Genomic DNA, 24,636 nt, shown 5'->3' with positions numbered 1-24,636 from the left:
CATTTTTGAGGATTTGAAAAAAAAAAAAAAAAAAAAAACATGGGTTATAGCCCATCGTTTTTTTAAATTTTGGAAAAAAAAAATAACCTCGTTTTTCATCATTTTTGAACATGGGCTATAGCCCATACCGTACGGCATACTATAGCACGCCGTTTTTCATCATTTTTGAGGATTTGAAAAAAAAAAAAAACATGGGTTATAGCCCATCGTTTTTTGAAATTTTGGAGAAAAAAAACAACCTTGTTTTTCATCATTTTTGAACATGGGCTATAGCCCATATCGTACGGCATACTATAGCACGCCGTTTTTCATCATTTTTGAGGATTTGAAAAAAAAAAAAAAAAAAAAAAACATGGGTTATAGCCCATCGTTTTTTGAAATTTTGGGGAAAAAAATAACCTTGTTTTTCATCATTTTTGAACATGGGCTATAGCCCATATCGTACGGCATACTATAGCACGCCGTTTTTCATCATTTTTGAGGATTTGAAAAAAATGAAAAAAAAAAAAAAAACATGGGTTATAGCCCATCGTTTTTTGAAATTTTGTAAAAAAAAAATAACCTCGTTTTTCATCATTTTTGAACATGGGCTATAGCCCATACCGTACGGCATACTATAGCACGCCGTTTTTCATCATTTTTGAGGATTTGAAAAAAAAAAACAAAAAAAAAACATGGGTTATAGCCCATCGTTTTTTGAAATTTTGTAAAAAAAAAAAAACTCGTTTTTCATCATTTTTGAACATGGGCTATAGCCCATACCGTACGGCATACTATAGCACGCCGTTTTTCATCATTTTTGAGGATTTGAAAAAAAAAAAAAAAAAAAAACATGGGTTATAGCCCATCGTTTTTTGAAATTTTGGAAAAAAATAATAACCTTGTTTTTCATCATTTTTGAACATGGGCTATAGCCCCTACCGTACGGCATACTATAGCACGCCGTTTTTCATCATTTTTGAGGATTTGAAAAAAAAAAAAAAAAAAACATGGGTTATAGCCCATCGTTTTTTGAAATTTTGGAGAAAAAAAAATAACCTTGTTTTTCATCATTTTTGAACATGGGCTATAGCCCATATCGTACGGCATACTATAGCACGCCGTTTTTCATCATTTTTGAGGATTTGAAAAAAAAAATAAAAAATAAAAACATGGGTTATAGCCCATCGTTTTTTGAAATTTTGGAAAAAATAATAACCTTGTTTTTCATCATTTTTGAACATGGGCTACAGCCCATATCGTACGGCATACTATAGCACGCCGTTTTTCATCATTTTTGAGGATTTGAAAAAAATGAAAAAAAAAAAAAAAAACATGGGTTATAGCCCATCGTTTTTTGAAATTTTGTAAAAAAAAAATAACCTCGTTTTTCATCATTTTTGAACATGGGCTATAGCCCATACCGTACGGCATACTATAGCACGCCGTTTTTCATCATTTTTGAGGATAAAAAAAAAAAAAAAAAAAAAAAAACATGGGTTATAGCCCATCGTTTTTTGAAATTTGGGAAAAAAATAATAACCTTGTTTTTCATCATTTTTGAACATGGGCTATAGCCCATACCGTACGGCATACTATAGCACGCCGTTTTTCATCATTTTTGAGGATTTGAAAAAAAACCAAAAAAAAAACATGGGTTATAGCCCATCGTTTTTTGAAATTTTGGAGAAAAAAAAATAACCTTGTTTTTCATCATTTTTGAACATGGGCTATAGCCCATATCGTACGGCATACTATAGCACGCCGTTTTTCATCATTTTTGAGGATTTGAAAAAAAAAAACAAAAAAAAAAACATGGGTTATAGCCCATCGTTTTTTGAAATTTTGAAAAAAAAAAACAACCTTGTTTTTCATCATTTTTGAACATGGGCTATAGCCCATATCGTACGGCATACTATAGCACGCCGTTTTTCATCGTTTTTGAGGATTTGAAAAAACAAAAACAAAAAAAAACATGGGTTATAGCCCATCGTTTTTTGAAATTTTGAAAAAAAAAAAAAAACTTGTTTTTCATCATTTTTGAACATGGGCTATAGCCCATATCGTACGGCATACTATAGCACGCCGTTTTTCATCGTTTTTGAGGATTTGAAAAAAAAAAAAAAAAAAAAAACATGGGTTATAGCCCATCGTTTTTTGAAATTTTGAAAAAACAAATAACCTCGTTTTTCATCATTTTTGAACATGGGCTATAGCCCATACCGTACGGCATACTATAGCACGCCGTTTTTCATCATTTTTGAGGATTTGAAAAAAAAAAAAAAAAAAAAAACATGGGTTATAGCCCATCGTTTTTTGAAATTTTGGGGGAAAAAAAATAACCTTGTTTTTCATCATTTTTGAACATGGGCTATAGCCCATATCGTACGGCATACTATAGCACGCCGTTTTTCATCATTTTTGAGGATTTGAAAAAAATGAAAAAAAAAACAAAAAACATGGGTTATAGCCCATCGTTTTTTGAAATTTTGTAAAAAAAAAATAACCTCGTTTTTCATCATTTTTTAACATGGGCTATAGCCCATACCGTACGGCATACTATAGCACGCCGTTTTTCATCATTTTTGAGGATTTAAAAAAAAAAAAAAAAAAAAAAACATGGGTTATAGCCCATCGTTTTTTGAAATTTTGTAAAAAAAAAATAACCTCGTTTTTCATCATTTTTGAACATGGGCTATAGCCCATACCGTACGGCATACTATAGCACGCCGTTTTTCATCATTTTTGAGGATTTGAAAAAAAAAAAAAAAAAAAAAACATGGGTTATAGCCCATCGTTTTTTGAAATTTTGTAAAAAAAAAATAACCTCGTTTTTCATCATTTTTGAACATGGGCTATAGCCCATACCGTACGGCATACTATAGCACGCCGTTTTTCATCATTTTTGAGGATTTGAAAAAAAAAAAAAACAAAAAAAACATGGGTTATAGCCCATCGTTTTTTGAAATTTTGGAAAAAAATAATAACCTTGTTTTTCATCATTTTTGAACATGGGCTATAGCCCATATCGTACGGCATACTATAGCACGCCGTTTTTCATCATTTTTGAGGATTTGAAAAAAAAAAAAAAAAAAAAACATGGGTTATAGCCCATCGTTTTTTGAAATTTTGAAAAAAAAAAAAAAACTTGTTTTTCATCATTTTTGAACATGGGCTATAGCCCATATCGTACGGCATACTATAGCACGCCGTTTTTCATCATTTTTGAGGATTTGAAAAAAAAAAAAAAAAAAAAAAACATGGGTTATAGCCCATCGTTTTTTGAAATTTTGGAAAAAAAAAATAACCTTGTTTTTCATCATTTTTGAACATGGGCTATAGCCCATATCGTACGGCATACTATAGCACGCCGTTTTTCATCGTTTTTGAGGATTTGAAAACAAAAAACAAAAAAAAAACATGGGTTATAGCCCATCGTTTTTTGAAATTTTGAAAAAACAAATAACCTCGTTTTTCATCATTTTTGAACATGGGCTATAGCCCATACCGTACGGCATACTATAGCACGCCGTTTTTCATCATTTTTGAGGATTTGAAAAAAAAAAAAACAAAAAAAACATGGGTTATAGCCCATCGTTTTTTGAAATTTTGGGGGAAAAAAATAACCTTGTTTTTCATCATTTTTGAACATGGGCTATAGCCCATATCGTACGGCATACTATAGCACGCCGTTTTTCATCATTTTTGAGGATTTGAAAAAAATGAAAAAAAAAAAAAAAAACATGGGTTATAGCCCATCGTTTTTTGAAATTTTGTAAAAAAGAAATAACCTCGTTTTTCATCATTTTTGAACATGGGCTATAGCCCATACCGTACGGCATACTATAGCACGCCGTTTTTCATCATTTTTGAGGATTAAAAAAAAAAAAAAAAAAAAAAAACATGGGTTATAGCCCATCGTTTTTTGAAATTTTGGAAAAAAATAATAACCTTGTTTTTCATCATTTTTGAACATGGGCTATAGCCCATATCGTACGGCATACTATAGCACGCCGTTTTTCATCATTTTTGAGGATTTGAAAAAAAAAAAAAAAAAAACATGGGTTATAGCCCATCGTTTTTTGAAATTTTGGAGAAAAAAAAATAACCTTGTTTTTCATCATTTTTGAACATGGGCTATAGCCCATATCGTACGGCATACTATAGCACGCCGTTTTTCATCGTTTTTGAGGATTTGAAAAAAAAAAAAAAAAAAAAAACATGGGTTATAGCCCATCGTTTTTTGAAATTTTGTAAAAAAAAAATAACCTCGTTTTTCATCATTTTTGAACATGGGCTATAGCCCATACCGTACGGCATACTATAGCACGCCGTTTTTCATCATTTTTGAGGATTAAAAAAAAAAAAAAAAAAAAAAACATGGGTTATAGCCCATCGTTTTTTGAAATTTTGGAAAAAAATAATAACCTTGTTTTTCATCATTTTTGAACATGGGCTATAGCCCATATCGTACGGCATACTATAGCACGCCGTTTTTCATCATTTTTGAGGATTTGAAAAAAAAAAAAAAAAAAAACATGGGTTATAGCCCATCGTTTTTTGAAATTTTGGAGAAAAAAAAATAACCTTGTTTTTCATCATTTTTGAACATGGGCTATAGCCCATATCGTACGGCATACTATAGCACGCCGTTTTTCATCATTTTTGAGGATTTGAAAAAAAAAAAAAAAAAAAAAAACATGGGTTATAGCCCATCGTTTTTTTAAATTTTGAAAAAAAAAAAACCCTTGTTTTTCATCATTTTTGAACATGGGCTATAGCCCATATCGTACGGCATACTATAGCACGCCGTTTTTCATCGTTTTTGAGGATTTGAAAAAAATAAAATAAAAATAAAACATGGGTTATAGCCCATCGTTTTTTTTAATTTTTGAAAAAAAAAATAACCTTGTTTTTCATCATTTTTGATCATGGGCTATAGCCCATATCGTACGGCATACTATAGCACGCCGTTTTTCATCGTTTTTGAGGATTTGAAAAAAAAAAAAAAAAAAAAAACATGGGTTATAGCCCATCGTTTTTTGAAAATTTGAAAAAAAAAATAACCTCGTTTTTCATCATTTTTGAACATGGGCTATAGCCCATACCGTACGGCATACTATAGCACGCCGTTTTTCATCATTTTTGAGGATTAAAAAAAAAAAAAAAAAAAAAAACATGGGTTATAGCCCATCGTTTTTTGAAATTTTGAAAAAAAAAAAAACCTTGTTTTTCATCATTTTTGAACATGGGCTATAGCCCATATCGTACGGCATACTATAGCACGCCGTTTTTCATCGTTTTTGAGGATTTGAAAAAAAAAAAGAAAAAAAAAACATGGGTTATAACCCATGTTTTTTTTTTCTTTTTTTAAATAACCTTGTTTTTCATCATTTTTGAACATGGGCTATAGCCCATATCGTACGGCATACTATAGCACGCCGTTTTTCATCGTTTTTGAGGATTTGAAAAAAATGAAAAAAAAAAAAAAAAACATCGGTTATAGCCCATCGTTTTTTGAAATTTTGTAAAAAAAAATAACCTCGTTTTTCATCATTTTTGAACATGGGCTATAGCCCATACCGTACGGCATACTATAGCACGCCGTTTTTCATCATTTTTGAGGATTTGAAAAAAAAAAAAAAAAAAAAAACATGGGTTATAGCCCATCGTTTTTTGAAATTTTGGAAAAAAATAATAACCTTGTTTTTCATCATTTTTGAACATGGGCTATAGCCCATATCGTACGGCATACTATAGCACGCCGTTTTTCATCATTTTTGAGGATTTGAAAAAAAAAAAAAAAAAACAAACATGGGTTATAGCCCATCGTTTTTTGAAATTTTGGAAAAAAAAAATAACCTTGTTTTTCATCATTTTTGAACATGGGCTATAGCCCATATCGTACGGCATACTATAGCACGCCGTTTTTCATCGTTTTTGAGGATTTGAAAAAAATAAAATAAAAATAAAACATGGGTTATAGCCCATCGTTTTTTTAAATTTTTGAAAAAAAAAATAACCTTGTTTTTCATCATTTTTGATCATGGGCTATAGCCCATATCGTACGGCATACTATAGCACGCCGTTTTTCATCGTTTTTGAGGATTTGAAAAAAAAAAAAAAAAAAAACATGGGTTATAGCCCATCGTTTTTTGAAAATTTGAAAAAAAAAATAACCTCGTTTTTCATCATTTTTGAACATGGGCTATAGCCCATACCGTACGGCATACTATAGCACGCCGTTTTTCATCATTTTTGAGGATTAAAAAAAAAAAAAAAAAAAAAAAACATGGGTTATAGCCCATCGTTTTTTGAAATTTTGAAAAAAAAAAAAACCTTGTTTTTCATCATTTTTGAACATGGGCTATAGCCCATATCGTACGGCATACTATAGCACGCCGTTTTTCATCGTTTTTGAGGATTTGAAAAAAAAAAAGAAAAAAAAAAACATGGGTTATAACCCATGTTTTTTTTTTCTTTTTTTAAATAACCTTGTTTTTCATCATTTTTGAACATGGGCTATAGCCCATATCGTACGGCATACTATAGCACGCCGTTTTTCATCGTTTTTGAGGATTTGAAAAAAATGAAAAAAAAAAAAAAAAACATCGGTTATAGCCCATCGTTTTTTGAAATTTTGTAAAAAAAAATAACCTCGTTTTTCATCATTTTTGAACATGGGCTATAGCCCATACCGTACGGCATACTATAGCACGCCGTTTTTCATCATTTTTGAGGATTAAAAAAAAAAAAAAAAAAAAAAAACATGGGTTATAGCCCATCGTTTTTTGAAATTTTGGAAAAAAATAATAACCTTGTTTTTCATCATTTTTGAACATGGGCTATAGCCCATATCGTACGGCATACTATAGCACGCCGTTTTTCATCATTTTTGAGGATTTGAAAAAAAACAAAAAAAAACAAACATGGGTTATAGCCCATCGTTTTTTGAAATTTTGGAAAAAAAAAATAACCTTGTTTTTCATCATTTTTGAACATGGGCTATAGCCCATATCGTACGGCATACTATAGCACGCCGTTTTTCATCATTTTTGAGGATTTGAAAAAAAAAAAAAAAAAAAAACATGGGTTATAGCCCATCGTTTTTTGAAATTTTGGAAAAAAAAATAACCTTGTTTTTCATCATTTTTGAACATGGGCTATAGCCCATATCGTACGGCATACTATAGCACGCCGTTTTTCATCATTTTTGAGGATTTGAAAAAAATGAAAAAAAAAAAAAAAACATGGGTTATAGCCCATCGTTTTTTGAAATTTTGTAAAAAGAAAATAACCTCGTTTTTCATCATTTTTGAACATGGGCTATAGCCCATACCGTACGGCATACTATAGCACGCCGTTTTTCATCATTTTTGAGGATTTGAAAAAAAAAAAAAAAAAAAAAACATGGGTTATAGCCCATCGTTTTTTGAAATTTTGGAAAAAAATAATAACCTTGTTTTTCATCATTTTTGAACATGGGCTATAGCCCATATCGTACGGCATACTATAGCACGCCGTTTTTCATCATTTTTGAGGATTTGAAAAAAAAAAAAAAAAAAAAAACATGGGTTATAGCCCATCGTTTTTTGAAATTTTGGAAAAAAAAAATAACCTTGTTTTTCATCATTTTTGAACATGGGCTATAGCCCATATCGTACGGCATACTATAGCACGCCGTTTTTCATCATTTTTGAGGATTTGAAAAAAAAGAAAAACATGGGTTATAGCCCATCGTTTTTTGAAATTTTGGAGAAAAAAAAAAACCTTGTTTTTCATAATTTTTGAACATGGGCTATAGCCCATATCGTACGGCATACTATAGCACGCCGTTTTTCATCATTTTTGAGGATTTGAAAAAAAAAAAAAAAAAAAAAACATGGGTTATAGCCCATCGTTTTTTGAAATTTTGGAAAAAAAAATAACCTTGTTTTTCATCATTTTTGAACATGGGCTATAGCCCATATCGTACGGCATACTATAGCACGCCGTTTTTCATCATTTTTGAGGATTTGAAAAAAATGAAAAAAAAAAAAAAACATGGGTTATAGCCCATCGTTTTTTGAAATTTTGGAAAAAAAAAATAACCTCGTTTTTCATCATTTTTGAACATGGGCTATAGCCCATACCGTACGGCATACTATAGCACGCCGTTTTTCATCATTTTTGAGGATTTGAAAAAAAAACAAAAAAAAAAAACATGGGTTATAGCCCATCGTTTTTTGAAATTTTGGAAAAAAAATAATAACCTTGTTTTTCATCATTTTTGAACATGGGCTATAGCCCATATCGTACGGCATACTATAGCACGCCGTTTTTCATCATTTTTGAGGATTTGAAAAAAAAAAAAAAAAAAAAAACATGGGTTATAGCCCATCGTTTTTTGAAATTTTGGGAAAAAAAAATTAACCTTGTTTTTCATCATTTTTTAACATGGGCTATAGCCCATATCGTACGGCATACTATAGCACGCCGTTTTTCATCGTTTTTGAGGATTTGAAAAAAAAAAGAAAAAAAAAAAACATGGGTTATAGCCCATCGTTTTTTGAAATTTTGAAAAAAAAAAAATAACCTCGTTCTTCATCATTTTTGAACATGGGCTATAGCCCATACCGTACGGCATACTATAGCACGCAGTTTTTCATCATTTTTGAGGATTTGAAAAAAAAAAAAAAAAAAAAACATGGGTTATAGCCCATCGTTTTTTGAAATTTTGGAGGAAAAAAAATAACCTTGTTTTTCATCATTTTTGAACATGGGCTATAGCCCATATCGTACGGCATACTATAGCACGCCGTTTTTCATCGTTTTTGAGGATTTGAAAAAAAAAAAAAAAAAAAAAAAAACATGGGTTATAGCCCATCGTTTTTTGAAATTTTGAAAAAAAAAAAAAAAACTCGTTTTTCATCATTTTTGAACATGGGCTATAGCCCATACCGTACGGCATACTATAGCACGCCGTTTTTCATCATTTTTGAGGATTTGAAAAAACAAAAAACAAAAAAAACATGGGTTATAGCCCATCGTTTTTTGAAATTTTGGGGAAAAAAAAAAACCTTGTTTTCCATCATTTTTGAACATGGGCTATAGCCCATACCGTACGGCATACTATAGCACGCCGTTTTTCATCATTTTTGAGGATTTGAAAAAAAAAAAAAAAAAAAAAAACATGGGTTATAGCCCATCGTTTTTTGAAATTTTGGGGAAAAAAATAACCTTGTTTTTCATCATTTTTGAACATGGGCTATAGCCCATATCGTACGGCATACTATAGCACGCCGTTTTTCATCATTTTTGAGGATTTGAAAAAAAAAACAAAAAAAAAAAACATGGGTTATAGCCCATCGTTTTTTGAAATTTTGTAAAAAAAAAATAACCTAGTTTTTCATCATTTTTGAACATGGGCTATAGCCCATACCGTACGGCATACTATAGCACGCCGTTTTTCATCATTTTTGAGGATTTGAAAAAAAAAAAAAAAAAAAAACATGGGTTATAGCCCATCGTTTTTTGAAATTTTGGAAAAAAAAATAACCTTGTTTTTCATCATTTTTGAACATGGGCTATAGCCCATATCGTACGGCATACTATAGCACGCCGTTTTTCATCATTTTTGAGGATTTGAAAAAAAAAAAACAAAAAAAAAACATGGGTTTTAGCCCATCGTTTTTTGAAAATTTGTAAAAAAAAAAAACCTCGTTTTTCATCATTTTTGAACATGGGCTATAGCCCATACCGTACGGCATACTATAGCACGCCGTTTTTCATCATTTTTGAGGATTTGAAAAAAAAAAAAAAAAAAAAACATGGGTTATAGCCCATCGTTTTTTGAAATTTTGGAAAAAAATAATAACCTTGTTTTTCATCATTTTTGAACATGGGCTATAGCCCATATCGTACGGCATACTATAGCACGCCGTTTTTCATCATTTTTGAGGATTTGAAAAAAAGAAAAAAAAAAAAAAACATGGGTTATAGCCCATCGTTTTTTGAAATTTTGGGAAAAAAAAATAACCTTGTTTTTCATCATTTTTGAACATGGGCTATAGCCCATATCGTACGGCATACTATAGCACGCCGTTTTTCATCATTTTTGAGGATTTGAAAAAAAAAAAAAAAAAAAAAAACATGGGTTTTAGCCCATCGTTTTTTGAAAATTTGTAAAAAAAAAATAACCTCGTTTTTCATCATTTTTGAACATGGGCTATAGCCCATACCGTACGGCATACTATAGCACGCCGTTTTTCATCATTTTTGAGGATTTGAAAAAAAAAAAAAAAAAAAAAACATGGGTTATAGCCCATCGTTTTTTGAAATTTTGGGAAAAAAAAATAACCTTGTTTTTCATCATTTTTGAACATGGGCTATAGCCCATATCGTACGGCATACTATAGCACGCCGTTTTTCATCATTTTTGAGGATTTGAAAAAAAAAAAAAAAAAAAAAAACATGGGTTTTAGCCCATCGTTTTTTGAAAATTTGTAAAAAAAAAATAACCTCGTTTTTCATCATTTTTGAACATGGGCTATAGCCCATACCGTACGGCATACTATAGCACGCCGTTTTTCATCATTTTTGAGGATTTGAAAAAAAAAAAAAAAAAAAAAACATGGGTTATAGCCCATCGTTTTTTGAAATTTTGGAAAAAAATAATAACCTTGTTTTTCATCATTTTTGAACATGGGCTATAGCCCATATCGTACGGCATACTATAGCACGCCGTTTTTCATCATTTTTGAGGATTTGAAAAAAAGAAAAAAAAAAAAAAAACATGGGTTATAGCCCATCGTTTTTTGAAATTTTGGGGAAAAAAAATAACCTTGTTTTTCATCATTTTTGAACATGGGCTATAGCCCATATCGTACGGCATACTATAGCACGCCGTTTTTCATCATTTTTGAGGATTTGAAAAAAAAAAAAAAAAAAAAAAACATGGGTTTTAGCCCATCGTTTTTTGAAAATTTGTAAAAAAAAAATAACCTCGTTTTTCATCATTTTTGAACATGGGCTATAGCCCATACCGTACGGCATACTATAGCACGCCGTTTTTCATCATTTTTGAGGATTTGAAAAAAAAAAAAAAAAAAAAAAACATGGGTTATAGCCCATCGTTTTTTGAAATTTTGGAAAAAAATAATAACCTTGTTTTTCATCATTTTTGAACATGGGCTATAGCCCATATCGTACGGCATACTATAGCACGCCGTTTTTCATCATTTTTGAGGATTTGAAAAAAAGAAAAAAAAAAAAAAACATGGGTTATAGCCCATCGTTTTTTGAAATTTTGGGAAAAAAAATAACCTTGTTTTTCATCATTTTTGAACATGGGCTATAGCCCATATCGTACGGCATACTATAGCACGCCGTTTTTCATCGTTTTTGAGGATTAAAAAAAAAAAAAAAAAAAAAAACATGGGTTATAGCCCATCGTTTTTTGAAATTTTGGAGAAAAAAAAATAACCTTGTTTTTCATCATTTTTGAACATGGGCTATAGCCCATATCGTACGGCATACTATAGCACGCCGTTTTTCATCATTTTTGAGGATTTGAAAAAAAAACAAAAAAAAAACATGGGTTATAGCCCATCGTTTTTTCAAATTTTGGGAAAAAAAATAACCTTGTTTTTCATCATTTTTGAACATGGGCTATAGCCCATATCGTACGGCATACTATAGCACGCCGTTTTTCATCATTTTTGAGGATTAAAAAAAAACAAAAAAAAAAAAAAACATGGGTTATAGCCCATCGTTTTTTGAAATTTTGTAAAAAAAAAATAACCTAGTTTTTCATCATTTTTGAACATGGGCTATAGCCCATACCGTACGGCATACTATAGCACGCCGTTTTTCATCATTTTTGAGGATTTGAAAAAAAAAAAAAAAAAAAAACATGGGTTATAGCCCATCGTTTTTTGAAATTTTGGAAAAAAAAATAACCTTGTTTTTCATCATTTTTGAACATGGGCTATAGCCCATATCGTACGGCATACTATAGCACGCCGTTTTTCATCATTTTTGAGGATTAAAAAAAAAAAAAAAAAAAAAAAAAACATGGGTTATAGCCCATCGTTTTTTGAAATTTTGTAAAAAAAAAAATAACCTCGTTTTTCATCAGTTTTGAACATGGGCTATAGCCCATATCGTACGGCATACTATAGCACGCCGTTTTTCAACATTTTTGAGGATTTGAAAAAAAAAAAACAAAAAAAAAACATGGGTTATAGCCCATCGTTTTTTGAAATTTTGGAAAAAAAAATAACCTTGTTTTTCATCATTTTTGAACATGGGCTATAGCCCATATCGTACGGCATACTATAGCACGCCGTTTTTCATCATTTTTGAGGATTTGAAAAAAAAAAAAAAAAAAAAAACATGGGTTATAGCCCATCGTTTTTTGAAATTTTGTAAAAAAAAAATAACCTAGTTTTTCATCATTTTTGAACATGGGCTATAGCCCATATCGTACGGCATACTATAGCACGCCGTTTTTCAACATTTTTGAGGATTTGAAAAAAAAAAACAAAAAAAAAACATGGGTTATAGCCCATCGTTTTTTGAAATTTTGGAAAAAAAAATAACCTTGTTTTTCATCATTTTTGAACATGGGCTATAGCCCATATCGTACGGCATACTATAGCACGCCGTTTTTCATCATTTTTGAGGATTTGAAAAAAAAAAAAAAAAAAAAACATGGGTTATAGCCCATCGTTTTTTGAAATTTTGTAAAAAAAAAATAACCTAGTTTTTCATCATTTTTGAACATGGGCTATAGCCCATACCGTACGGCATACTATAGCACGCCGTTTTTCATCATTTTTGAGGATTTGAAAAAAAAAACAAAAAAAAAAACATGGGTTATAGCCCATCGTTTTTTGAAATTTTGGAAAAAAAAATAACCTTGTTTTTCATCATTTTTGAACATGGGCTATAGCCCATATCGTACGGCATACTATAGCACGCCGTTTTTCATCATTTTTGAGGATTTGAAAAAAAAAAAAAAAAAAAAAAACATGGGTTATAGCCCATCGTTTTTTGAAATTTTGTAAAAAAAAAATAACCTCGTTTTTCATCATTTTTGAACATGGGCTATAGCCCATACCGTACGGCATACTATAGCACGCCGTTTTTCATCATTTTTGAGGATTTGAAAAAAAAAAAAAAAAAAAAACATGGGTTATAGCCCATCGTTTTTTGAAAATTTGGAAAAAAAAATAACCTTGTTTTTCATCATTTTTGAACATGGGCTATAGCCCATATCGTACGGCATACTATAGCACGCCGTTTTTCATCATTTTTGAGGATTAAAAAAAAAAAAAAAAAAAAAAAAAACATGGGTTATAGCCCATCGTTTTTTGAAATTTTGTAAAAAAAAAAATAACCTCGTTTTTCATCAGTTTTGAACATGGGCTATAGCCCATATCGTACGGCATACTATAGCACGCCGTTTTTCAACATTTTTGAGGATTTGAAAAAAAAAAAACAAAAAAAAAACATGGGTTATAGCCCATCGTTTTTTGAAATTTTGGAAAAAAAAATAACCTTGTTTTTCATCATTTTTGAACATGGGCTATAGCCCATATCGTACGGCATACTATAGCACGCCGTTTTTCATCATTTTTGAGGATTTGAAAAAAAAAAAAAAAAAAAAAACATGGGTTATAGCCCATCGTTTTTTGAAATTTTGTAAAAAAAAAATAACCTAGTTTTTCATCATTTTTGAACATGGGCTATAGCCCATACCGTACGGCATACTATAGCACGCCGTTTTTCATCATTTTTGAGGATTTGAAAAAAAAAACAAAAAAAAAAACATGGGTTATAGCCCATCGTTTTTTGAAATTTTGGAAAAAAAAATAACCTTGTTTTTCATCATTTTTGAACATGGGCTATAGCCCATATCGTACGGCATACTATAGCACGCCGTTTTTCATCATTTTTGAGGATTTGAAAAAAAAAAAAAAAAAAAAAAACATGGGTTATAGCCCATCGTTTTTTGAAATTTTGTAAAAAAAAAATAACCTCGTTTTTCATCATTTTTGAACATGGGCTATAGCCCATACCGTACGGCATACTATAGCACGCCGTTTTTCATCATTTTTGAGGATTTGAAAAAAAAAAAAAAAAAAAAAACATGGGTTATAGCCCATCGTTTTTTGAAATTTTGGGAAAAAAAAATTAACCTTGTTTTTCATCATTTTTTAACATGGGCTATAGCCCATATCGTACGGCATACTATAGCACGCCGTTTTTCATCGTTTTTGAGGATTTGAAAAAAAAAAGAAAAAAAAAAAACATGGGTTATAGCCCATCGTTTTTTGAAATTTTGAAAAAAAAAAAATAACCTCGTTCTTCATCATTTTTGAACATGGGCTATAGCCCATACCGTACGGCATACTATAGCACGCAGTTTTTCATCATTTTTGAGGATTTGAAAAAAAAAAAAAAAAAAAAACATGGGTTATAGCCCATCGTTTTTTGAAATTTTGGAGGAAAAAAAATAACCTTGTTTTTCATCATTTTTGAACATGGGCTATAGCCCATATCGTACGGCATACTATAGCACGCCGTTTTTCATCGTTTTTGAGGATTTGAAAAAAAAAAAAAAAAAAAAAAAAACATGGGTTATAGCCCATCGTTTTTTGAAATTTTGAAAAAAAAAAAAAAACTCGTTTTTCATCATTTTTGAACATGGGCTATAGCCCATACCGTACGGCATACTATAGCACGCCGTTTTTCATCATTTTTGAGGATTTGAAAAAACAAAAAACAAAAAAAACATGGGTTATAGCCCATCGTTTTTTGAAATTTTGGGGAAAAAAAAAAACCTTGTTTTCCATCATTTTTGAACATGGGCTATAGCCCATACCGTACGGCATACTATAGCACGCCGTTTTTCATCATTTTTGAGGATTTGAAAAAAAGAAAAAAAAAAAAAAAACATGGGTTATAGCCCATCGTTTTTTGAAATTTTGGGGAAAAAAATAACCTTGTTTTTCATCATTTTTGAACATGGGCTATAGCCCATATCGTACGGCATACTATAGCACGCCGTTTTTCATCATTTTTGAGGATTTGAAAAAAAAAACAAAAAAAAAAAACATGGGTTATAGCCCATCGTTTTTTGAAATTTTGTAAAAAAAAAATAACCTAGTTTTTCATCATTTTTGAACATGGGCTATAGCCCATACCGTACGGCATACTATAGCACGCCGTTTTTCATCATTTTTGAGGATTTGAAAAAAAAAAAAAAAAAAAAAACATGGGTTATAGCCCATCGTTTTTTGAAATTTTGGAAAAAAAAATAACCTTGTTTTTCATCATTTTTGAACATGGGCTATAGCCCATATCGTACGGCATACTATAGCACGCCGTTTTTCATCATTTTTGAGGATTTGAAAAAAAAAAAACAAAAAAAAAACATGGGTTTTAGCCCATCGTTTTTTGAAAATTTGTAAAAAAAAAAAACCTCGTTTTTCATCATTTTTGAACATGGGCTATAGCCCATACCGTACGGCATACTATAGCACGCCGTTTTTCATCATTTTTGAGGATTTGAAAAAAAAAAAAAAAAAAAAAACATGGGTTATAGCCCATCGTTTTTTGAAATTTTGGAAAAAAATAATAACCTTGTTTTTCATCATTTTTGAACATGGGCTATAGCCCATATCGTACGGCATACTATAGCACGCCGTTTTTCATCATTTTTGAGGATTTGAAAAAAAGAAAAAAAAAAAAAAACATGGGTTATAGCCCATCGTTTTTTGAAATTTTGGGAAAAAAAAATAACCTTGTTTTTCATCATTTTTGAACATGGGCTATAGCCCATATCGTACGGCATACTATAGCACGCCGTTTTTCATCATTTTTGAGGATTTGAAAAAAAAAAAAAAAAAAAAAAACATGGGTTTTAGCCCATCGTTTTTTGAAAATTTGTAAAAAAAAAATAACCTCGTTTTTCATCATTTTTGAACATGGGCTATAGCCCATACCGTACGGCATACTATAGCACGCCGTTTTTCATCATTTTTGAGGATTTGAAAAAAAAAAAAAAAAAAAAAACATGGGTTATAGCCCATCGTTTTTTGAAATTTTGGAAAAAAATAATAACCTTGTTTTTCATCATTTTTGAACATGGGCTATAGCCCATATCGTACGGCATACTATAGCACGCCGTTTTTCATCATTTTTGAGGATTTGAAAAAAAGAAAAAAAAAAAAAAACATGGGTTATAGCCCATCGTTTTTTGAAATTTTGGGAAAAAAAAATAACCTTGTTTTTCATCATTTTTGAACATGGGCTATAGCCCATATCGTACGGCATACTATAGCACGCCGTTTTTCATCATTTTTGAGGATTTGAAAAAAAAAAAAAAAAAAAAAAACATGGGTTTTAGCCCATCGTTTTTTGAAAATTTGTAAAAAAAAAATAACCTCGTTTTTCATCATTTTTGAACATGGGCTATAGCCCATACCGTACGGCATACTATAGCACGCCGTTTTTCATCATTTTTGAGGATTTGAAAAAAAAAAAAAAAAAAAAAAACATGGGTTATAGCCCATCGTTTTTTGAAATTTTGGAAAAAAATAATAACCTTGTTTTTCATCATTTTTGAACATGGGCTATAGCCCATATCGTACGGCATACTATAGCACGCCGTTTTTCATCATTTTTGAGGATTTGAAAAAAAGAAAAAAAAAAAAAAACATGGGTTATAGCCCATCGTTTTTTGAAATTTTGGGAAAAAAAATAACCTTGTTTTTCATCATTTTTGAACATGGGCTATAGCCCATATCGTACGGCATACTATAGCACGCCGTTTTTCATCGTTTTTGAGGATTAAAAAAAAAAAAAAAAAAAAAAAACATGGGTTATAGCCCATCGTTTTTTGAAATTTTGAAAAAAAAAAAAAAACCTCGTTTTTCATCATTTTTGAACATGGGCTATAGCCCATACCGTACGGCATACTATAGCACGCCGTTTTTAATCATTTTTGAGGATTTGAAAAAAAAAAGAAAAAAAAAAAAACATGGGTTATAGCCCATCGTTTTTTGAAATTTTGGAGAAAAAAAAATAACCTTGTTTTTCATCATTTTTGAACATGGGCTATAGCCCATATCGTACGGCATACTATAGCACGCCGTTTTTCATCATTTTTGAGGATTTGAAAAAAAAACAAAAAAAAAACATGGGTTATAGCCCATCGTTTTTTGAAATTTTGGGAAAAAAAATAACCTTGTTTTTCATCATTTTTGAACATGGGCTATAGCCCATATCGTACGGCATACTATAGCACGCCGTTTTTCATCATTTTTGAGGATTTAAAAAAAACAAAAAAAAAAAAAAACATGGGTTATAGCCCATCGTTTTTTGAAATTTTGTAAAAAAAAAATAACCTAGTTTTTCATCATTTTTGAACATGGGCTATAGCCCATACCGTACGGCATACTATAGCACGCCGTTTTTCATCATTTTTGAGGATTTGAAAAAAAAAAAAAAAAAAAAACATGGGTTATAGCCCATCGTTTTTTGAAATTTTGGAAAAAAAAATAACCTTGTTTTTCATCATTTTTGAACATGGGCTATAGCCCATATCGTACGGCATACTATAGCACGCCGTTTTTCATCATTTTTGAGGATTAAAAAAAAAAAAAAAAAAAAAAAAAACATGGGTTATAGCCCATCGTTTTTTGAAATTTTGTAAAAAAAAAAATAACCTCGTTTTTCATCAGTTTTGAACATGGGCTATAGCCCATATCGTACGGCATACTATAGCACGCCGTTTTTCATCATTTTTGAGGATTTGAAAGAAAAAAAAACAAAAAAAAAACATGGGTTATAGCCCATCGTTTTTTGAAATTTTGGAAAAAAAAATAACCTTGTTTTTCATCATTTTTGAACATGGGCTATAGCCCATATCGTACGGCATACTATAGCACGCCGTTTTTCATCATTTTTGAGGATTTGAAAAAAAAAAAAAAAAAAAAAAACATGGGTTATAGCCCATCGTTTTTTGAAATTTTGTAAAAAAAAAATAACCTAGTTTTTCATCATTTTTGAACATGGGCTATAGCCCATACCGTACGGCATACTATAGCACGCCGTTTTTCATCATTTTTGAGGATTTGAAAAAAAAAACAAAAAAAAAAACATGGGTTATAGCCCATCGTTTTTTGAAATTTTGGAAAAAAAAATAACCTTGTTTTTCATCATTTTTGAACATGGGCTATAGCCCATATCGTACGGCATACTATAGCACGCCGTTTTTCATCATTTTTGAGGATTTGAAAAAAAAAAAAAAAAAAAAAAACATGGGTTATAGCCCATCGTTTTTTGAAATTTTGTAAAAAAAAAATAACCTCGTTTTTCATCATTTTTGAACATGGGCTATAGCCCATACCGTACGGCATACTATAGCACGCCGTTTTTCATCATTTTTGAGGATTTGAAAAAAAAAAAAAAAAAAAAAACATGGGTTATAGCCCATCGTTTTTTGAAATTTTGGAAAAAAATTATAACCTTGTTTTTCATCATTTTTGAACATGGGCTATAGCCCATATCGTACGGCATACTATAGCACGCCGTTTTTCATCATTTTTGAGGATTTGAAAAAAAAAAAAAAAAAAAAAAACATGGGTTATAGCCCATCGTTTTTTGAAATTTTGGGAAAAAAGAAATAACCTTGTTTTTCATCATTTTTGAACATGGGCTATAGCCCATATCGTACGGCATAATATAGCACGCCGTTTTTCATCGTTTTTGAGGATTTGAAAAAAAAACAAAAAAAAAAACATGGGTTATAGCCCATCGTTTTTTGAAATTTTGAAAAAAAAAAAAAAAACTCGTTTTTCATCATTTTTGAACATGGGCTATAGCCCATACCGTACGGCATACTATAGCACGCAGTTTTTCATCATTTTTGAGGATTTGAAAAAAAAAACAAAAAAAAAAAACATGGGTTATAGCCCATCGTTTTTTGAAATTTTGGAGAAAAAAAAATAACCTTGTTTTTCATCATTTTTGAACATGGGCTATAGCCCATATCGTACGGCATACTATAGCACGCCGTTTTTCATCGTTTTTGAGGATTTGAAAAAAAAAAAAAAAAAAAAAAACATGGGTTATAGCCCATCGTTTTTTGAAATTTTGAAAAAAAAGAAAAAAAACTCGTTTTTCATCATTTTTGAACATGGGCTATAGCCCATACCGTACGGCATACTATAGCACGCCGTTTTTCATCATTTTTGAGGATTTGAAAAAAAAAAAAAAAAAAAAACATGGGTTATAGCCCATCGTTTTTTGAAATTTTGAAAAAAGAAAAAAAAACTCGTTTTTCATCATTTTTGAACATGGGCTATAGCCCATACCGTACGGCATACTATAGCACGCCGTTTTTCATCATTTTTGAGGATTTGAAAAAAAAAACAAAAAAAAAAAACATGGGTTATAGCCCATCGTTTTTTGAAATTTTGGAGAAAAAAAAATAACCTTGTTTTTCATCATTTTTGAACATGGGCTATAGCCCATATCGTACGGCATACTATAGCACGCCGTTTTTCATCGTTTTTGAGGATTTGAAAAAAAAAAAAAAAAAAAAAAACATGGGTTATAGCCCATCGTTTTTTGAAATTTTGAAAAAAAAGAAAAAAAACTCGTTTTTCATCATTTTTGAACATGGGCTATAGCCCATACCGTACGGCATACTATAGCACGCCGTTTTTCATCATTTTTGAGGATTTGAAAAAACAAAAAACAAAAAAAACATGGGTTATAGCCCATCGTTTTTTGAAATTTTGGGGAAAAAAAATAACCTTGTTTTTCATCATTTTTGAACATGGGCTATAGCCCATATCGTACGGCATACTATAGCACGCCGTTTTTCATCATTTTTGAGGATTTGAAAAAAAAAAACAAAAAAAAAACATGGGTTATAGCCCATCGTTTTTTGAAATTTTGGAAAAAAAATAACCTTGTTTTTCATCATTTTTTAACATGGGCTATAGCCCATATCGTACGGCATACTATAGCACGCCGTTTTTCATCATTTTTGAGGATTTGAAAAAAATGAAAAAAAGAAAAAAACATGGGTTATAGACCATCGTTTTTTGAAATGTTGTAAAAAAAAAATAACCTCGTTTTTCATCATTTTTGAACATGGGCTATAGCCCATACCGTACGGCATACTATAGCACGCCGTTTTTCATCATTTTTGAGGATTTGAAAAAAAAAAAAAAAAAAAAAAAAACATGGGTTATAGCCCATCGTTTTTTGAAATTTTGGAAAAAAAAATAACCTTGTTTTTCATCATTTTTGAACATGGGCTATAGCCCATATCGTACGGCATACTATAGCACGCCGTTTTTCATCATTTTTGAGGATTTGAAAAAAAAAAAAAAAAAAAACATGGGTTATAGCCCATCGTTTTTTGAAATTTTGGAAAAAAAAATAACCTTGTTTTTCATCATTTTTTAACATGGGCTATAGCCCATATCGTACGGCATACTATAGCACGCCGTTTTTCATCATTTTTGAGGATTTGAAAAAAATGAAAAAAAAGAAAAAAACATGGGTTATAGCCCATCGTTTTTTGAAATTTTGTAAAAAAAAAAAACCCTCGTTTTTCATCATTTTTGAACATGGGCTATAGCCCATACCGTACGGCATACTATAGCACGCCGTTTTTCATCATTTTTGAGGATTTGAAAAAAAAAAACAAAAAAAAAACATGGGTTATAGCCCATCGTTTTTTGAAATTTTGGAGAAAAAAAAATAACCTTGTTTTTCATCATTTTTGAACATGGGCTATAGCCCATATCGTACGGCATACTATAGCACGCCGTTTTTCATCATTTTTGAGGATTAAAAAAAAAAAAAAAAAAAAAAAGCATGGGTTATAGCCCATCGTTTTTTGAAATTTTGGAAAAAAAATTACCTTGTTTTTCATCATTTTTGAACATGGGCTATAGCCCATATCGTACGGCATACTATAGCACGCCGTTTTTCATCATTTTTGAGGATTTGAAAAAAATGAAAAAAAAAAAAAAAACATGGGTTATAGCCCATCGTTTTTTGAAATTTTGTAAAAAAAAAATAACCTCGTTTTTCATCATTTTTTAACATGGGCTATAGCCCATACCGTACGGCATACTATAGCACGCCGTTTTTCATCATTTTTGAGGATTAAAAAAAAAAAAAAAAAAAAAAAACATGGGTTATAGCCCATCGTTTTTTGAAATTTTGGAAAAAAAATAACCTTGTTTTTCATCATTTTTGAACATGGGCTATAGCCCATACCGTACGGCATACTATAGCACGCCGTTTTTCATCATTTTTGAGGATTTGAAAAAAAAAAAAAAAAAAAACATGGGTTATAGCCCATCGTTTTTTTAAATTTTGGAAAAAAAAAAAACCTTGTTTTTCATCATTTTTGAACATGGGCTATAGCCCATATCGTACGGCATACTATAGCACGCCGTTTTTCATCATTTTTGAGGATTTGAAAAAAAAGAAAAAAAAGAAAAAAACATGGGTTATAGCCCATCGTTTTTTGAAATTTTGTAAAAAAAAAAAACCCTTGTTTTTCATCATTTTTGAAATAGCCCATACCGTACGGCATACTATAGCACGCCGTTTTTCATCATTTTTGAGGATTTGAAAAAAAAAAAAAAAAAAAAACATGGGTTATAGCCCATCGTTTTTTGAAATTTTGGGAAAAAAAATAACCTTGTTTTTCATCATTTTTGAACATGGGCTATAGCCCATATCGTACGGCATACTATAGCACGCCGTTTTTCATCATTTTTGAGGATTAAAAAAAAAAAAAAACAAAAAAAACATGGGTTATAGCCCATCGTTTTTTTAAATTTTGAAAAAAAAAAAAAAACTCGTTTTTCATCATTTTTGAACATGGGCTATAGCCCATACCGTACGGCATACTATAGCACGCCGTTTTTCATCATTTTTGAGGATAAAAAAAAAAAAAAAAAAACATGGGTTATAGCCCATCGTTTTTTTAAATTTTGGAGAAAAAAAAATAACCTTGTTTTTCATCATTTTTGAACATGGGCTATAGCCCATATCGTACGGCATACTATAGCACGCCGTTTTTCATCATTTTTGAGGATTAAAAAAAAAAAAAAAAAAAAAAAACATGGGTTATAGCCCATCGTTTTTTTAAATTTTGAAAAAAAAAAAAAAACTCGTTTTTCATCATTTTTGAACATGGGCTATAGCCCATACCGTACGGCATACTATAGCACGCCGTTTTTCATCATTTTTGAGGATTTGAAAAAAAAAACAAAAAAAAAAACATGGGTTATAGCCCATCGTTTTTTGAAATTTTGGAAAAAAAAATAACCTTGTTTTTCATCATTTTTGAACATGGGCTATAGCCCATATCGTACGGCATACTATAGCACGCCGTTTTTCATCATTTTTGAGGATTTGAAAAAAATGAAAAAAATGAAAAAAACATGGGTTATAGCCCATCGTTTTTTGAAATTTTGTAAAAAAAAAAAAAACTCGTTTTTCATCATTTTTGAACATGGGCTATAGCCCATACCGTACGGCATACTATAGCACGCCGTTTTTCATCATTTTTGAGGATTTGAAAAAAAAAAAAAAAAAAAAAAACATGGGTTATAGCCCATCGTTTTTTGAAATTTTGGAGAAAAAAAAATAACCTTGTTTTTCATCATTTTTGAACATGGGCTATAGCCCATATCGTACGGCATACTATAGCACGCCGTTTTTCATCATTTTTGAGGATTTGAAAAAAAAAAAAAAAAAAAAAGCATGGGTTATAGCCCATCGTTTTTTGAAATTTTGGAAAAAAAATAACCTTGTTTTTCATCATTTTTGAACATGGGCTATAGCCCATATCGTACGGCATACTATAGCACGCCGTTTTTCATCATTTTTGAGGATTTGAAAAAAAATGAAAAAAAAAAAAAAAACATGGGTTATAGCCCATCGTTTTTTGAAATTTTGTAAAAAAAAAATAACCTTGTTTTTCATCATTTTTGAACATGGGCTATAGCCCATACCGTACGGCATACTATAGCACGCCGTTTTTCATCATTTTTGAGGATTTGAAAAAAGAAAAAAAAAAAAAACATGGGTTATAGCCCATCGTTTTTTGAAATTTTGGAGAAAAAAAAATAACCTTGTTTTTCATCATTTTTGAACATGGGCTATAGCCCATACCGTACGGCATACTATAGCACGCCGTTTTTCATCATTTTTGAGGATTTGAAAAAAGAAAAAAAAAAAAAACATGGGTTATAGCCCATCGTTTTTTGAAATTTTGGAGAAAAAAAAATAACCTTGTTTTTCATCATTTTTGAACATGGGCTATAGCCCATATCGTACGGCATACTATAGCACGCCGTTTTTCATCATTTTTGAGGATTAAAAAAAAAAAAAAAAAAAAAAAGCATGGGTTATAGCCCATCGTTTTTTGAAATTTTGGAAAAAAAATAACCTTGTTTTTCATCATTTTTGAACATGGGCTATAGCCCATATCGTACGGCATACTATAGCACGCCGTTTTTCATCATTTTTGAGGATTTGAAAAAAATGAAAAAAAAAAAAAAAACATGGGTTATAGCCCATCGTTTTTTGAAATTTTGTAAAAAAAAAATAACCTCGTTTTTCATCATTTTTTAACATGGGCTATAGCCCATACCGTACGGCATACTATAGCACGCCGTTTTTCATCATTTTTGAGGATTAAAAAAAAAACAAAAAAAAAAAAACATGGGTTATAGCCCATCGTTTTTTGAAATTTTGGAAAAAAAATAACCTTGTTTTTCATCATTTTTGAACATGGGCTATAGCCCATACCGTACGGCATACTATAGCACGCCGTTTTTCATCATTTTTGAGGATTTGAAAAAAGAAAAAAAAAAAAAACATGGGTTATAGCCCATCGTTTTTTTAAATTTTGGAAAAAAAAAAAACCTTGTTTTTCATCATTTTTGAACATGGGCTATAGCCCATATCGTACGGCATACTATAGCACGCCGTTTTTCATCATTTTTGAGGATTTGAAAAAAAAGAAAAAAAAGAAAAAAACATGGGTTATAGCCCATCGTTTTTTGAAATTTTGTAAAAAAAAAAAACCCTTGTTTTTCATCATTTTTGAAATAGCCCATACCGTACGGCATACTATAGCACGCCGTTTTTCATCATTTTTGAGGATTTAAAAAAAAAAAAAAAAAAAAAAACATGGGTTATAGCCCATCGTTTTTTGAAATTTTGGGAAAAAAAATAACCTTGTTTTTCATCATTTTTGAACATGGGCTATAGCCCATATCGTACGGCATACTATAGCACGCCGTTTTTCATCATTTTTGAGGATTAAAAAAAAAAAAAAAAAAAAAAAACATGGGTTATAGCCCATCGTTTTTTTAAATTTTGGAGAAAAAAAAATAACCTTGTTTTTCATCATTTTTGAACATGGGCTATAGCCCATATCGTACGGCATACTATAGCACGCCGTTTTTCATCATTTTTGAGGATTAAAAAAAAAAAAAAAAAAAAAAAACATGGGTTATAGCCCATCGTTTTTTTAAATTTTGAAAAAAAAAAAAAAACTCGTTTTTCATCATTTTTGAACATGGGCTATAGCCCATACCGTACGGCATACTATAGCAC

This window comes from Protomyctophum parallelum, assembly GCF_964188405.1.
Source record: "Protomyctophum parallelum genome assembly, chromosome: 20".
NCBI classification, from domain to species: Eukaryota; Metazoa; Chordata; class Actinopteri; order Myctophiformes; family Myctophidae; genus Protomyctophum; species Protomyctophum parallelum.
This window is presented reverse-complemented; position numbering follows the sequence as displayed.